Genomic DNA, 6,000 nt, shown 5'->3' with positions numbered 1-6,000 from the left:
AGAACTCTTGTGGAGTTTTGTGCCTTTCCATGTTTTATTTGGTATTGTGGTTATTTGTTCTGGTCATGTCTCCATCACTTGGAAGTCAGAGATCAATTGATATATAGATAAATAGATAGATATAGATACATATATCTATACATGTATATATATGTGTGTATATGCATATACGTATATATATATATATATATATATATATATATATGTCTCTGTGTGTGTGTATATGTATAAAATTACAGTGTGGTACCAAGAGGTACCCTTGATTCAGAAAAACTGTTCATGTCCCTCTTCTGTTTGTTCTGTTTTGTTTTTGCTGAGGCAATTCGGGTTAAGTGACTTATCCAGGGTCACACAGCTAGGAATTATTAAGTGTCTGAGACCAGATTCATGTCTCTCTTCTGAAACGTACTATCTGTGTATCCCTGGTAACTTTCTTATCCTCTAGTTAGCTCCAGAATAGGTGCTAACCTGTATTGGTAGAGTGAGTTTCCTTACCCAACTGTTCCTTATACCAATGAAATTATAAGTCTAATAACTATTCTATCAGAATAAAAATGTAACCAGTAGGTGCTTACTAATTGTAAATCAATAAAAGAATAAACCATTTGAAGTAAACAAAATTTTCAAAGTGTACCCAGGCTTCCTAACTCTTCCACTCAGGATTATTTCCATTCTTAACTTTGTATTTCAGTCAATTTTTCAATTATGTCTAACTCTTTGTAACCCTATTTAGAGTTTTCTTGGCAATTAGTTGTTTGCTAATTTTTTTCTCCAATTCATTTTATAGATGAAGAAATTGAAGCAAGCATAGTGACTTGCCTGGACTCACATAGTCAGTGAGTATCTTCGGCCACATTTGAATTCAAGTTTTCCTGACTCCAGGACCAGTGTTCTATCCACTACACCATTTAGTTTATCATTATGAATCAGAGATTATATATTTTGAATTTATGTTGTTTATTAAAATAGTTCGTCCCATTCTCATTCATAATTTTTTTTGTCATTCTGGTTGATTCCTGGGTTACTTTATTACTCTTAACTTGTACTAATTGTTATTAAAAGAAAATTCAAAACAATTTATTCTTGCCAGAAGGTTCCTTTTGTAAATCAAGTTGTGACCAAGATTTTAAATTTTCTCAACTTACCATGCAGATGAATACGGAAACACACCAGGATCTAAGCAAGGCTTCTTCTTCCAATAATAACAAGATGCTGCTATTGATTCCCAAGCAGTTGTACCTGCAATTTGAATTGGTTTATGCTTACACATACACACTCCTCAACTGCAGGAATGAGGATGGTTTACAGGGAACCAGCCATTGTTAGACCAGCTCAGCCTCCCAAAGTTGGTCTTTGTCCTGGCTTCCGGGTCCAGTTTGTCAACCGGGAAGGGCCCTTAGGTAGTGAAGTACTGTCCTGTCAGACTGAGCCATTCGTATGCTGTGGTGATTGGTCAGCATTTGTTACTTCTGCAGAAATCAGTAAGGAAAGAGTGTCTCCTAGGCTCACCATTAACCACCCTATCAAAAAAACATGTTTTTTCTTAAATTTTCTTTTAAAAAATAAACTTAAACAATAATCACTAACATGAATACTTCAGTATAAAAAGGAGAAAAAATAATATGGTATATAGAACTATATATGTCTGTTTTACAATTCATTTTTTAAAATGTATGTAAAATTAAACACCATAGGTTGAAAAAAACTGCCTTATTTGTGTTCTCTTCTAAATTTCTTCTCATTTTCATCTACATGCTTTTATTTTTAAAATTTCTTTCTCTTAGTGTCTCTATCAGCATTACTAACTCACACTCTTCCCCAAATAGAAGCCCTTTTTTATAACAAATTTTTAGAAAAATCAACATACTGACCATATCTAATTGCCTGTCTAATTCTGCACCCTAAATGTCCACTGGGGATTTTCATAGCTATATTAGCTAAAATATTAGACAAATCAAGTTCAAGTTATTTTGTGAAGATAGTTCTATTATCACAATTTTAAAAGTAAAGTAAAATGACACCAAAAACAACATAGCAGATCAAGAGTGAAATTTCCCAACTCCAGATTCAGTTTTCCTACAATTAAAACCCAGAGACAGATCCTTTAAATTCTTACAAATGTTAGCTTCATGAATTGTTAATTAAAACCTGGAAAGTGGCAAAACATGGTATATAAGTTATCGTTGAGTTGGTGGTATGTATATCACTGGTTCACAAACGTGCCACCCTATGCAAGGGGAGGAGGAGAAGGAAGGAAAAGCATTTGAAAGCTGAGTTCCTTTTAAAGAAAATATATTTTTTCTCCAGCCTTGATGAGCTCAGTTCTAAATCTCATATGTTCCTGCCCAGGACAATGCTCATGATTCTGCTGAATTCAATAGCAGCCATTTCCCCATCTCTGTTGAATGTGCTGCTTTGCTCAGTGTAGATATATACCCTAGGGTCTGAACAGCCCCAATTTTTAAGAGATAAAAAAAGAAACAAAAGCAAATTCAAAAGCTAAATAGAAGGCATGCTGTCCTAAAGGCTGCCAAATTCAGGCTCTCATGGACCTCCAAGGAAATAAATTCCAAAGATAGCAGCAACCCTAGTCTGAGAAAGCCCATCCCCAGGCTCAGGAGAGTTCTGCTTCACAAACCCAAAATAGCTTGTTGTAATGGCTTCCATGAGGGATGGAGTAGGAAGGGATTCCCAACATGCTGCTTTCAAGCAGTTTAGCAATCAACCACTTCCAGATAAAGCTCTCCAATAGGTAAAGGATTCCCAGGGCACTACAAACCAGCTGCCCAGGTCAGAGAACTGTCTATGCAGGGACTAGTGGCAGGATCGTTTTACCTGTTTCCCTTGTCCCTTTCTCCTTCTTTGAGTCTCTTGGCAAAGTGAAAGAATGAAAATGAATGGAGGAGGAGGAAGATGTAGGAAGCATGATGAAGAAAACATAAAGATTAAAAAAAAATCCAGAAAATAAACATTTAAATTTTAAATAGTATTTTTTCCAAATACTATATAGTATTTCAATATATAAATATAATATTAAATTAAATAATATTTAAATATAGTTTTCAACGTTTATTTTTTCATAAAATTTTGAGTTCTAAATTTTTTCTTCTCTCTCCTCTTGTTGCTCCCCAAGATGGCAAGAAATCTGATATATGTTAGACATATTGGATCATATAAACATTTCCACATTAGTCATATTGTCAAAGAAGAAACAGAACAAAAGGGGAAAAACATTTAAAAGGTGAAAATAATATGCTTTGAACTGCATTAAGATTCCATAATTCTTTCTCTGGATATGGATAGCCTTTTCAGTCATATGTCTTTTGGAATTATTTAGGATTATTCATTGTATTACTGAGAAAAGCTAAGTTAGTCACAGACAATCAGAGCACAATGTTGCTGTTACTGTGTACAGTATTTTCCTGGTTCTGTTCACTCAGCATCAGTTCATGTAAGTCTTTCCAGGTTTCCCAGAAATCCACCTGCTCATCAAGAAATGACCATTTTAAATATGGTAGGAGCATTCCATTAAATCTAAATTAACGTCTAAAGACCTGTCACTACTGTATGTATACATAGGCAGAGTCAGGAACCTGTCTACATGTTATAATTAGAAATGTTTGAAATTCTGCCATTCCATTTCTGGGAAGTTATCCATCAAACTGTTAAAATTTAAGAAATAAAAACAAAAATTTTAAAAACATTGAAAAGGTTTTTATACCAAAAAAGCCTCTTCCTAATGAGGAGCTCTTTTTTTATTTCTTGAAAGTCTTATAATCCCTAATAATGCAAAATGGTCTGGGGGTAGTTAATTAGGAGGTTAAATCCCTATAAGAAAAGGGCAGCTGCTTCCTTGATCATGAGCTCCTTGCCAACAATTCAGCTTGGCACAACTCTGAAGCACCAACTAACAACAAAGCATATATTATCCTTTATATAGATTTAGGATTGCAAAAGGAGTGCAGTCAGGCTAAGTATTGTCATTTTATTTACCTTATATGCAGAATACATCATATAAGGTGCCAAGCTGGATGAATCAAAAGCCAAAATTAAACTCGCAAGGAGAAACATCGACAATCTCACATGATACCAGTCTATTAACAGAAAGTGAAAAAGAGTTAAATCTCTTGAGGAGAAAGAGGAAAGTGTAAAAGCTGGCTTGAAGTTTAACATTAAAAAAAAAAAAAAAAAAAAAAAACCTAAGATCTTGGAACTGAGCCCATCATTTCCTGACAAATTGAGGAAATAGAGAAGAAAGGGAAGCAGTGTCAGATTTTATGTTCTTGGACTCAAAAATCACTGCAGGCAGCAACTGCAGTCATGGAATTAAAAGATGCTTGCTCCTTGAAAGAACAGTTTGCTAACAAAGGTTCACAGAGTCAGAGCTACGGTTTTTCCAGTAGCAGTGGATGGCTATGAGATTTGGACTATGAGGAAAAGAGCACCAAAGAATACAGGCTTTCAAAACGTGGTGTTGGAGAAGACTTTTGAAAGTATTTTAAACAGCAAGGAATCAAATAAGTCAGTTATTTAATTAAATTATTCAGGTTATTCACTTGAAGGTCAAATACTAATACTGACACTTAAAATTTTTGGCCCCATGATGAGAAAATGGGACTCATTGGAAAAAAATTGATCTGACTGTTGAGAAAGATTGTAGGCAAAAGGAAAAGGTGGCAGCAGAAGATATATATAATATCATGGAAGCAATGAACATGAGTTTGGACAAACTTCAAGTGATGGTACAGGACAGAAATGTGAAATCACACAACTGACAATGACTGAATAACAACAAAAGATTTAGGAAGGATTTCTTCCCAATAATACTGTGAGATAGTACTACCTTTTCTGCTTTACAGAAAAGGAAACCAAAGCACAGTGGTGAAGTATTTTATCTATGGTCAGACAACTACTTAGTGGTAAAGCTGAGATACAAACTCTTGTTTTCTGAATCCAAAACTAGCGTTCCTTCCATTATTCCACATTGCCTCTGAAGAGCTAAAGGAAACCAACATGACCAAGGAGACTTGTTTAAATATTTAGTAATGATGGAGTCTTCCACACTCATATCATCTAGCTCCTAGGTCCAGTCTAAAATCTCTTAATAGTCACAACATCAACATTAATTCAAGCCTTATTTACATATCAATAGTCTCCTGATTAGTTAATTCGAACCCACTTTTCCAAGTTGATATTCCTAAAGCAATATTGGATGGAGTGCTGAGCTTGGAGTCATGAAGACCTAAGTTTAAATCCAGCCTCAGTTTTTCCAGTGATAGTTCCAGAAAACAGTCATAACTCACTTCACCTCCAGGTCAACTTATTTTACTTCTTTGCCACCTCTTAGATTTCCTTCTACTAATTATTTCCAATTTGTCCTGCATGTAATTTATTTTGCATATATTTGTTTGCATCCTGTCTCCTCCATTAGATTGCAACCTCCTTGAGAAGAGGAACTATCACTTCTTTTTGTATCCCCAGCTCTTAATACAACAGCACATAGTAGGTGCAGAATAAATGTTTATTCGTTCATTGAACAAAAGCTCTGCCATCTCCTGGGATTTCTTCATTCCTTCCCTAGACCTTATTTTCTAAATCTCCTTTATATTTGTTCCTCCTTGAGGGTAAGAACTGTGGTAGTCACTTATATTTGTATTCTCAGCACTTAATACAATGCCTGCTACATAGTAATAAAAATAATTAGCATTTATAGTACACCTTGAGGTTTGCAAAGCCCTTTATAAGTGTATCCATTTTATCTTCACAACAGCCCTGGGAGATAAGAGTTATTATTATCTGGATTTTATAATTGAGGAAACTGAAGCTTAGAGGTTAATTGACTTGCCTGAGACCTCACAGCTAGTGTCTAAAGCAAAAATTGAACTCAGATCTTCCTGAATCTAAATCCCATCTAAATATCTCTGTCTCTAAATATTCTAGGTGGCATCCTCAGTTCTTCTCTGTCATTCAACACCACATGCAATTGGCCCATTGCCCAGC

The sequence above is a fragment of the Sarcophilus harrisii genome, chromosome 3, assembly GCF_902635505.1.
Source record: "Sarcophilus harrisii chromosome 3, mSarHar1.11, whole genome shotgun sequence".
NCBI lineage: Eukaryota > Metazoa > Chordata > Mammalia > Dasyuromorphia > Dasyuridae > Sarcophilus > Sarcophilus harrisii.
Note: the sequence above shows the minus strand (reverse complement) of the source record.